Source organism: Triticum dicoccoides, chromosome 6A (genome assembly GCF_002162155.2).
Source record: "Triticum dicoccoides isolate Atlit2015 ecotype Zavitan chromosome 6A, WEW_v2.0, whole genome shotgun sequence".
Classification (NCBI taxonomy): Eukaryota; Viridiplantae; Streptophyta; class Magnoliopsida; order Poales; family Poaceae; genus Triticum; species Triticum dicoccoides.
In genome coordinates, this window is record NC_041390.1 from 2,964,293 (window position 1) to 2,975,771 (window position 11,479).

The following is an 11,479-nucleotide window of genomic DNA, read 5'->3' on the forward strand; positions in this document are numbered from 1 at the left end:
GAAGGAGACTTCGTTTTCGTAATTAATTTAGTACCATATTTTGGTGTGTGGCACTCCCGCACTGATATTTTTTATGGCAATTTTAATTATGTGTAAGGATGGCAGTTTTTAATGACACACCAAGTTTCTGTCAAAAATAAACTGAAGCATAAACGTTGTCATGCTTGCATCACTAAACTCATTCTCTCTTTTTTCATTTAATTTTATGTCACATCATCAAAATTGCTTAGTTCGCATGAATGATACTCCAACTATGGATGGCCTTACACACTTGATGGGTGGTGACCACCGGTGGTATAGTTTTTTCCTGAATTGTTGCCTACAACTCATTGAGTCAGAGCATCTCTAGCTTCTAGGGGCAAATTATCTGGTTTGAGAGACTAAAGCCTATTTAATAGATCCCGGCAAAAAGAACATCAGCTCAGTGGTTAGGCATAAGGTTGTGCGGCCTAACCACCCAGGTTTAATTTCTAAAATTGATAGGTGATGCACATGGGTTTCCCCATTAACTGAGGATCAAACTTGATGTGCGGTGGGACCAGTCATCAAGATAAAATCTTGAAAACCATAAAAAAATATCTAAGGACCATGCTTGGTGTGTTGTTGGACTGCACTTCAAGATAAAAATCATGATACTCATACTAAAAAGGCCGTGTGCATCCTTGTTTAGTGCAGAGACCGGAAGAAGTGAAACTCTACTCCTCCATTCACAGTCGTAAGCCTACACGGCGCCAACGGCGGCGGGATAGTTCATTTTCTGAAAGGTTTCAATTGAGCGGGATGGCGCTCCCAACGGCTCCTGTACGGACAGGCGTTGCGGGCGTCTCTGGCGATGGTGGCGGCGTTTCTGCGAAGGGCCTGGTCGCCGGCGACCACGGAGACGGTGCCCAGGTCCCGGCGGAGGACTCGGCGGCGGGCTGGTCGGCGGCTCGCGCCCCAGCTCCCAGGCGGACGGCTGCACCCCGCTTGGGCGTCGCGCGGTGGTTGGGGAGCCGCTTTTGGGCGCTGGCGGGGGATGAGTCGGATGGCGACGAGGAGGTGGAGATAGGCGATGCGGTGGAGTCGGGGGCGGGCGGCCATGCGGCCTGCTCCATTGGCGACTTCGTGTCGCGGGCCAAGGAGCTTGGGGGCTCTCTCAAGGCTGGGCGCCGGCGTGCTTTTGCGCCCGGGGGCCGTGGCTCGAGGCGGGCCGATGCGGCCGCGCATAGAGCGCCACGCTCTGCGTGGAGACGCGAGGGACGTGGCAACCTTGCTGCTCCTGACGCGGGGCTGCTCCTGCAGCACGCGTTTGACCTGCCATGTCCGGCGTCGGTGTTCCCTGTGGCGGTGGCGGCGGCGCAGACGGAGCTGGGAGCGGTGCGCCCTAGGGTTGAGGCGGACCAGGCGGTGGCCCAGTCGGGCCAGCCCACTCAGGTGGCGGACGGCCCAACTGCGGGGCTGTCGCGGGCTGGGGCCCAGTCTCCTGATGCGCTTGTAGAGCAGGGAAGTGTTCCTGTCCCCAGGACCCAGCCCGGCCCACAGGGGGGTATCCAGCCCAAGCAGCCCAGTCCCGAGCGGCCACATAAATGGCTCTGGATCCCCTGCGAAACCCTAAATATCTCGCTAGGTTTCCCAGCCACCGCTGCGGAGGTGCGGCGTTTCGGTCGTTTCGCCCGCTTCCTCTCACCCACTCTACTCCCTCCTCCACTGCGGCGCTCCTTTGCAGAAGTAGTGGCGATGGGCTCCAAGCAGGATCGTCGGGGGGAAAAACCTCCCATGGAGCCGCCGCGGGACCGCAACCGTGGCCGAGCCGACAACGAGGGGGGTTGGGGGCCGCCGCCTGCGTGGTGGCTCAAGGAACAGGAAAGAAAGAAGAAGAAGGCGGAGTACAAGCAACGAGGCCTCGAGCTCAAGCGCAAGGGGATGCAACCGGCGACGGGCGGCGGCCGGGGCGGCGACCCCCACGCGAAGAAGAAATCCAAGCCTGCGGGGGCGGCGGCCTCCAAGCTGCCCCTCCCGCCCAGATCTGAGGCGCCGGGCTCGTCCAAGGGCACGGAGGAGGAGCCAATCCCAATCGAGGAAGCCGACGGCCCAGAATGCTTTCGATGCGGTCGCACAGGGCACTTCCAGAACTTGTGCACCTTCAAGCCTCTGTGCGTGGTGTGCACCAAAGAGGGGCACACGTCGGCGCAGTGCCCGACCCGCGGCAAGCCTCTGCTCCTTCAAACCATGGGGCACGCCATCTCTGGCGAGGGCTTCTTTTGCCTCCAGTACCCGGAAGACTCGAGGGAGGAGCCTCAGATCCAGCTGGGGGCCAACGCGGCGGTGCTCTCCATGCCTTCCGGCGCGCTCACTCATGAGATACTTCAAGTGGAGCTGCCACACCTTTTCGAGGGCGAGTGGGACTGGCAGATCTCACCTCTGGAGGGCGGGGTGTTCTCGATGGTCTTCCCGGATCCGGCGATGCTTCGGATGGCAACAAGGAGCGGCAAACTATTCCTCTCCCTCAACAACCTCATGGTGGACATCCGCGACGCGGTCCTCGACGCCCCCAAAGGAATGGTGATGCCAGAGGTGTGGGTCAAACTGGGAGGAATCCCACCCAAGCAGAGGCGCTCCGACCTGCTCATGGCGGACACCACCATGCTTGGCCGCCCCCTGCAGATAGATGAGGAGTCTCTCATCCGTCCGGGGCCAGTCCGTATGCGTTTCGCATGCCGCAACCCCCGCAAACTGCGTAGACTGGTCCAGATCTGGTTCAACGGCGAGGGTTTCAACATCAACATCGAGCCCGAGCTCCCCCCGGAGCAAATCGCGGCGCCCGCCTTGCCCTCCCCAAATCCTCCTCCTCCTAATCAGGACAAGGGTACGGACGGGGCGGGGCGCGACAGCAACTTGGGCGGCGACAAGGAGGCGGATGCAAGCATGGAGGATGATTCCATTGATACGGCAGCGTGGGAGAAGCTGGGCTTTACTGACAAGGGTGGGGCGACGAATCGGGCGCCGCTTCCTTCGATGGAGCTGCCGCTAGCAGGGGGTCCATGGAGCTGGACCTCTCCATCCCCAACCAGTATGGCTCAAACCTGGGCTCGGTCACGTCCCCCCCGGTGCGGTCGGTGGCGGAGGCTGGTGCGGGCCAGATGGAGGAGCTGCTGGGAGAGGCGCGCACTCCTATCACGGTGTCCATGGATTCGCTGCCTCTCGCCTCGCGCTCTCCATCTCAAGGTGGCCGCAGCTCCAACAAGCTCGGTGCGGTGAAGCAGCTCAAGAAGGTGGTCGTGCGCAAGGTTAGCGCGGAGGCCGGGCGTAGAGCGGAGCTCTAGGGCGCGCCGGCAACACCCCGGCAGGCGGTGATGGCGTTGGCTGTGCCCAACCCAGCCCCGATCGCGCAGGAGGCGTCCAAGACGGTGACTGTCCCGAAGGCCAAGCGTTCCAAGGCCGTGGTGGATGGGCAGGTGGCTCCTGTTCGGGTCAGCGCGCGGGCCAAGGGCGCCAAAGGGAACATGCCTTCGCTCCAACGCGCCCAACTCCTCCAAGCACAGAAGAATCTGGAATCCTCAGGTAATCCATTGCCCCGCTTTTCGATACTCTTTTTCGGACAAGCACCTAGGTGAGGTGTTGGTGGAATGTGGGGTTGAACCGATAGGGGAGGGCGGGGTGCGCGAGCTAGTCTTGCTGGTGCGCGCTAAAGAGTTGGCACAGGCGGCACTCGCAGCGGCGGCTGCTCAACACGCGGAGCGTCTGGCTGTCGAGGATGAGCCCTCGACGTCGCTAAGGCTCCGGCCTGAAGAGGAGATAGCAACAGGGGTTGCTGCTCCTCCCTCGCCTCGCTGCGGCAAGGTGAGGCGCGTGGCCAAGGCGATCACCTCTAGGGGTGTGCGCCTGCAAAACCGCGTCATATAGATGCGGATGCTAATTTGGAACATCCGTGGCTTCGGCCACTCGGGGCGGCGCACGCAACTTAGAGATTACATCAGGAAAGAAGGGATCGATATAGTAGGGCTCCAGGAAACCATCAAAACCGATTTTCGCCACCAAGATATCGTAGCCATAGACCCTCTGGAACGTTTTATTTGGCAGCACAGCCCGACAAATGGTCATTCGGGTGGCATGTTGCTCGGCTTTTGCAGTGCCATTTATGAGGTGTTGTCCTAGGAGATAGGCACCTTTTTTATTGCAGCCAATATTCGCGTGAGAGCTTCGCTATGCGAGCTCGTGATCTTGCAAGTCTATGGACCAGCGGATCACTCACGCTCGACAGAGTTTCTGGGAGAACTCGAAGCCAAGGTGCTGGCAGTAGCCGCAACCCAAATCCCGCTTCTGGTGGGTGGAGATTTCAACCTCATCCGATCGGGCGCGGACAAAAACAATGATAATATCAACTGGTCAAGGGTGGCCATGTTCAATAACGCAATTGCGTCGATGTCACTTAGGGAAGTGACAAGGACGGGGGCAAGGTACACTTGGACCAACAAGCAACTAGCCCCGGTGCGATCCTTCTTGGATTGTGCTTTCATGTCTCCGGAATGGGAAGTGGTGTTTCCATTTTGCTCGCTCCTTGCGGAAACAAGGATCGGCTCGAATCATGTTCCACTCATCTTATCTTCAGGGGAAGACAGGATACATCGCAGCCCATGTTTCTTCTTCGAAACAGCGTGGTTCGAGGTCCCTGACTTCGACAATATCTTTAGGGAAAGATGGCTGAGATGTGTTCAAGCCACGGGCCAGCAGCGCGGCCCTATGGAGTTTTGGACAGCGGCCGGGGGACGCCTGCGTGCAAGCCTCAAGGGATGGGGCGCGAACCAGGGGCGTGACGACAAAGTATTGAGGGCGAGACTTCTCGACGAGATTGCACTCCTCGATACTCAAGCAGACTCGCGCCCTTTCTCGGAGCAAGAATGGGCGCATTGATATGCCTTAGAAGGGCAAGTCAAGGCGTCGCTTCGATCCGAGGAGGAATATTGGAGGCGTAGAGGAGGCCTTAAGTGGACGCTCAAGGGCGATGCGAACACTGGTTATTTCCACGCGTACGCGAATGGCCGACGCAGGAAATGCCTAATCCTTAGACTACAGACGGAGCAGGGGCTCCTCCTCCAGCAATCGGAGATTTGCAAACACATCTACGACTTTTACATCAGCCTGATGGGGACTGACGAGCCTCGGTGCGCAAGGCTGCGCGAGGATGTTTGGCTCCCAGCACAAAAAGTCTTAGAGTCGGAGAACGAAGAGCTGGGGCTCGCGTTTCTCCCCAAGGAGATTGACGCTGCACTCCAAAGCATGAAAACAGACACGGCCCCGGGACCCGACGGGTGGCCGGTGGCGATGTTTAAACACTGAAAGATCGTGGATGTCGCCTAGATGGGGGGGGGGGTGAATAGGCGTATTAAAATAATTACGGTTTAGGCTTGAACAAATGCGGAATAAACCTACCGGTTAATTTGCCAAGCATAAAACCTAAAACAACTAGGCTCACCTATGTGCACCAACAACTTATGCTAAGCAAGATAAGCAACTATGAGATAGCAAGATATATGACAAAGAACAATATGGCTATCACAAAGTAAAGTGCATAAGTAAAGGGCTCGGGTAAGAGATAACCGAGGCACGCGGAGACGACGAAGTATCCCGAAGTTCACACCCTTGCGGATGCTAATCTCCGTTTGGAGTGGTGTGGAGGCACAATGCTCCCTAAGAAGCCACTAGGGCCACCGTAATCTCCTCACGCCCTCACACAATGCAAGATGTTGTGATTCCACTAAGGGGCCCTTGAGGGCGGTCACCGAACCCGTACAAATGGCAACCCTTGGGGGCGGTCACCGAACCCGTACACTTTGGCAACCCTTGGGGGCGGTCATCGGTACCCGTCAAATTGCTCGCGGCGATCTCCACAACCTAATTGGAGACCCCGATGCTTGCACGGAGCTTTTCACCACAATGATTGAGCTCCGAACAACACCAACCGTCTAGGGCGCCAAGGCACCCAAGAGGAACAAGCTCTAGGGTGCCCAAACACCCAAGAGTAAAAAGCTTCTCAACCTTCACTTCCACGTATCACCGTGGAGAACTCAAACCGATGCACCAAATGCAATGGCAAGGGCACACGGAGTGCCCAAGTCCTTCTCTCTCAAATCCCACCGAAGCAACTAATGCTAGGGAGGAAAATGAGAGGAAGAACAAGAAGGAGAACACCAAGAACTCCAAGATCTAGATCCAAGGGGTTCCCCTCACATATAGGAGAAAGTGATTGGTGGAAATGTGGATCTAGATCTCCTCTCTCTTTTCCCTCAAAAACTAGCAAGAATCCATGGAGGGATTGAGAGTTAGCAAGCTCGAAGAAGGTCAACAATGGGGGAAGAACACGAGCTCAAAGGATAAGGTTCAATGGGGAAGAAGACCCCCTTTTATAGGAGGGGGAAAATCCAACCGTTATGTGCTCATCCCGCACACGAGCGGTACTGCCGCTCAGGTGGAAGAAACAGGGAAAAGGAGCAACAAAACAAGAACCTTGGGGTGGTAGTACCGCAGGAGACAGCGGTACTACCGCTGGGTTAAGCGGTACTACCGCTCCCTTCGGTGGTGCTGCCGCGCAGAACGAAGGGGAAGGGAAAGAGGGAACCGGGCGGTACTACAGCGGAGGAAGGGCGGTACTGCCGCTAAGGAGCGGTACTGCCGCACTACTACCGCAGCGAGGTACCGCACAATCCGACACAGAAAAGACCCCTCGAATCGACGCGGTAGGGATCTGGTAAGCCAGCGGTAGTACTGCTGCGGAGTCACCGCCGGTACTACCACTGCGGAGCGGTACTGCCGCTTGTGACCCCTCAGCGGTACTATCGCTGGGACCCTGACAAAACCCCACTCAAGAAAACAAGAACTGCCATAACTTTTGCATATGAGCTCCGAATTGAGCAAACTCAAGCTTGTTGGAAACAAGACGACGAGTAGCATCAAAACAGCATAGAGGCAGGGGAGGTATGTCAACAAACAGAGGAGTGAAACCTCCAACCGAGAAGAACCGGCAAAACCTCCAACATCGAAAACATCATAGAAGAAGCATGTGAACTCCGTTTTCGATGAACTCGAGCTTGTCATCAAGATGACCATAAGCTCTAAGACTCTCAAAGAGAACCAAACAAGAACCAAGAAAGATGATGCAAGGATGCAATGGTTTGAGCTCTTAGCGAACGATACAATCAAGATACTCATCGAGACCCCCCTTGATAGTACGGCAATCGATCCTATAACCCGGTCTCCCAACTATCATCATGAGACCGGTAAAATAGAAAACCTATCAAGGGAAAACCTTTGCCTTGCACATGGTCCACTTGAGCTAGATGATGACGATCTTGACTCCCTCAAGTTGGACCATCTTTCTTGATTGGGTTGACTCGATGAAGACTAGTTGATTGCCCCCCCATACTCCACTATGGGTGAGCCACTCTTCCGCACATCTTCACAAGTCCATTGTCACCACAAAGGACGGCAAGCTTCAAGTATTTGATCTCTTCGTGATGCTCCACTTGAACTTGCACACCGCAACCTTTCTTGATTGTGTTGACTTGATGAAGACTAGTTGATTGCTCCCCCATACTCCACTATGGGTGAGCCACTCTTCCGCACATCTTCACAAGTCCATTGTCACCACAAAGGACGGCAAGCTTCAAGCATTTGATCTCTTCGTGATGCTCCACTTGAACTTGCACACCGCAACCTAACCCCACAAAGAACCCTCACGAAGACCATGGGTTAGTACACAAAGCGTAATTGACAATGCTTACCATACCATGGGATCACTTGATCCCTCTCGGTACAGCTTCTACGCTTTGTGGGTTGATCAACTTGATTCACTCTTTAACTTAGTCTTGATCAACCTCTCACAAGACCAATCTTTAGGTAATTCCTTGAATAGCACCTTGGTCGACACAAACTCTCCTTGAAACCAACACATGTACTCCAAGAAAAACCTATGGACAAAACCTTCAAATATAACTCAAGGCAACCATTAGTCCATAGAGACTGTCATCAATTGCCAAAACCAAACATGGGGGCACCGCATGTTCTTTCAAACACTTTTGGCCATTGTTGCGTGATCCCATCTTCGCGATATGCAATGGCTTCATGCGTGGTTTCGTGGACATTGCTAGGCTAAATTACGGAGTGCTCTCGCTAATCCCGAAGGTGTCGGGTGCGGATAATATTCGCCAGTATAGACCAATAGCGCTTATTAACGTACCTTTCAAGATCTGCGCCAAAGGGTGTGCCACTCGGCTTACTCCGATCGCCCACCGCACCATCAGCCGTTCACAATCTGCTTTCATCCGCGGTAGAAACATTTTGGAGGGACCATTAGCGTTGCAAGAGACCCTCCACAAACTTAGACGCACGCACGAGATGGCGATTTTACTAAAATTAGACTTCGAAAAGGCTTATGACCGGGTCAACTGGGATTTCCTTAGACAAATCCTCACTAGCCGAGGCTTCTCGCCGGTATGGGTGCACAGAGTCATGCAGCTGGTCTCGGGGGGCCAAACTACGGTCTCGGTGAACGAAGAAGTAGGGCACTTCTTCAGGAACAAGCGTGGCTTACGCCAGGGTGACCCCATGTCACCGCTCTTGTTCAACTTCGTGGCAGATGCACTGGCGGCCTTGCTACGAAAAGCAACGGAGGAAGGCCATATCAAAGGGGTGTTGGGACACCTCATCCCAGGGGGGATTTCGCATCTTCAATATGCGGACGACACGCTTCTGTTGTTCCAACCGGACCTACACAGTGTGGCCACGATCAAAGCTCTGTTGATTAGCTTTGAACTTATGTCGGGGCTCAAGATCAACTTCCACAAATGCGAAGTGATGCCCATGGGGCTCGATCCGTCCGAGAGTAGACGAATCGCGGACCAGCTCAATTGCAAACTAGGCAAACTCCCGTTTACCTACCTTGGCCTCCCGTTGGATGCCAAACATATCTCGATTGATGGCTGGGCCCCGCTTTGGACCAAGGTGGGAGGGCGGGTTTGTCCGTGGAGGGGGAAGTTCCTCTCCTCTTCAGCTTGTCTAGTACTCACGAATGCAAGCCTATCCTCGCTGCCGCAGTTCGCGATGGGGTTGTTCCTCCTGGCAGAAGGGGTTCATGCCAAGATGGACACACCCAGGACCCGATTCTTTTGGGAAGGGGCGGGACCCAAGAGCAAGTACCATATTGTCAGATGGGACGCGGTGTGTCGACCCAAGGACCTAGGGGGGCTAGGGATCACAAACACACGGATCCTAAACATTGCACTAATGTGCAAATGGATTTGAAAGCTGTCGCAGGGGGCGACGGGTATGTGGGTTGGTCTGTTGCGCACTAAATATTTCCCGAACGGGAACTTTTTCGAAGGCACGGCGCGGGGCTCACCCTTCTGGAACGATCTACAAGCGGTGCGTCCGTCCTTTGCCCTTGGCGCCAAGTTTGTCGTTGGCAATGGCCGCTCGGTCCGCTTCTGGCTTGACCTTTGGTTGGGAGCGGAGCCCCTTTGGGCCCAATTTTAGGACCTATACGTCCTGGCGGTCAACCCGGAGATGACGGTCGCGACGGCACTTGCCTCCAACCCTCCAGCGATCCACTTCCGTAGAGAGCTAACGGGCCCTGAACAAGCACATTTAGAGGAGCTGATTGGCCTGACACAATCGGTGACGTTGTCCACTTCCGCTGACACGGTCACCTGGGCTCTCACCCCGTCCGGAAAGTTCACGGTCAAGTCACTGTACCGCAGGCTGTGCCAGGGCCAGGGGCCGGCCTTCCCGATGCTGACGGGCTTGTGGAACGCACGTATTCCGCTTAAGGTCAAGGTGTTCTTTTGGCAACTATTCCGCAATAGACTTCCCATATCTGCTAATGTTGCTAAACGCAACGGCCCGTCTTCCGGTTTATGTGCCATATGCAACACCATGGAAGATGCGAACCACGTGTTCTTCCGCTGCCCTCTAGCGCGTTTTGCCTGGAGTGCAGTCCGAGAAGCCACCAACACCACTTGGGACCCGCACTCGGCCGCCGACCTTGCGGCCATAGTTGCTTCGATGACTGGTGGCAGTAAGCGCGTGCTTTGGAGCTGCCTAGGCGCCTTAGCCTGGGCTATGTGGCTTACCAGGAACAAACTTGCCATCGAGGGAATCTTCCCATCACACGCTGCTAATATTCTTTACAAATGCAACATTCTTCTGCAGCAGTGGAGTCCGTTGGCGAAGCGCAAGGATGCTGAGAGGATGAAGCAAGCTCAAGATCGTCTTCGCCAAGTCTACGTTTTGGCTAGGGAGCCGTCCGCCACTTCTACGACGTGAAGTGGTTCCTTTTGTCTCGCGAGCGAGCCTGCGTGCTCTAAGCTCTTGGCCTTCGGCCTGTAATAGACTCGCTGTGACTGCCTTTGGCCTATGGCCTGCCGTTAACTTACTGTACTTACTGTGCTTTCGCGCCAGCGTGGCCTGAGCCTCCGTGCTCGTTCCGTTTGTCCTAAACCCGTCTGTAAACGCTGCCTAAGTTGTGAGGTTTATTAATTTAAAGCCGGACGCGTCTTTGTTCTAAAAAAAAAGTTCATTCTCTCCTCTCGTGAGGACTGGGCAGTGCGGGGCCGCTTGGCCAAGGAGAGGTGTGAGCGCAGTGGGAGCGCGGCGTGATGCGGCAGGGAGAGCAGGTCCTCAGCCGCGCAATACGATAGGCTGAGGCAGGTCCGCAACGACGTGTGTATGTGGTTCCCAGAAGACGCCCCTATCTAGATCTGCAGCATGCAAGCCATGGGATACACACGGTTGGCGGCTGCGACACGGATCTGGCTGGAGGGCGTCCTGTGCGGGCGTCGGGTTCCTGGAGGTTGCGCGCGTCGCCGGACCGATGTTCAGGGGCCCCTCCGACGTATGCAGCTAGCCCATGGCCCAGGCCCGTAGTAGTCGGTAGCCCACGAGTACGTATAGGATTGTCTAAGAAAAAGAACGAGTACGTATAGGATCGTCAAGTTTTCTTCCCCGTCGAGCTCACCTGTTGACTGATTCGCGAAGACTGATTCGCGGCGGTTTCGGCAGATTTGTTTTCGCCTCGGACGCGAATCATATGCCGGCGACTCCGGGCTCATGCAGGGCGTCGACATCAACCCCACGTTCCGCCTCCGGAGGCCTCATGATCTACAAATCTTAAGATTGTATTTTGGGGCCTCAAAATCTACAAATCTGTAGATGGGTTGTAGATCATGAACTCCACAACCAATTTCTTCGACGATGTCGCGCAGGTTTGAGTCCAGACAATGAAAAGATTGATCCATTATCCATACATGGTTTTTTCAGTCCAGATTTTGATAATTCGTTGAGTTTTTATTTATGTTGTATTATTTTTCATGGCAGCGGAAACTCTGAATACTATTATGGGGTCATGGGGATTGTGGGAGGCAAGGGCCTGACAATCTACAAATATGAAGATTGATCTTCAGGTGTGTATGCGTGGATATAATTAGGTTTTTGTTTGAGTGTACTCTCT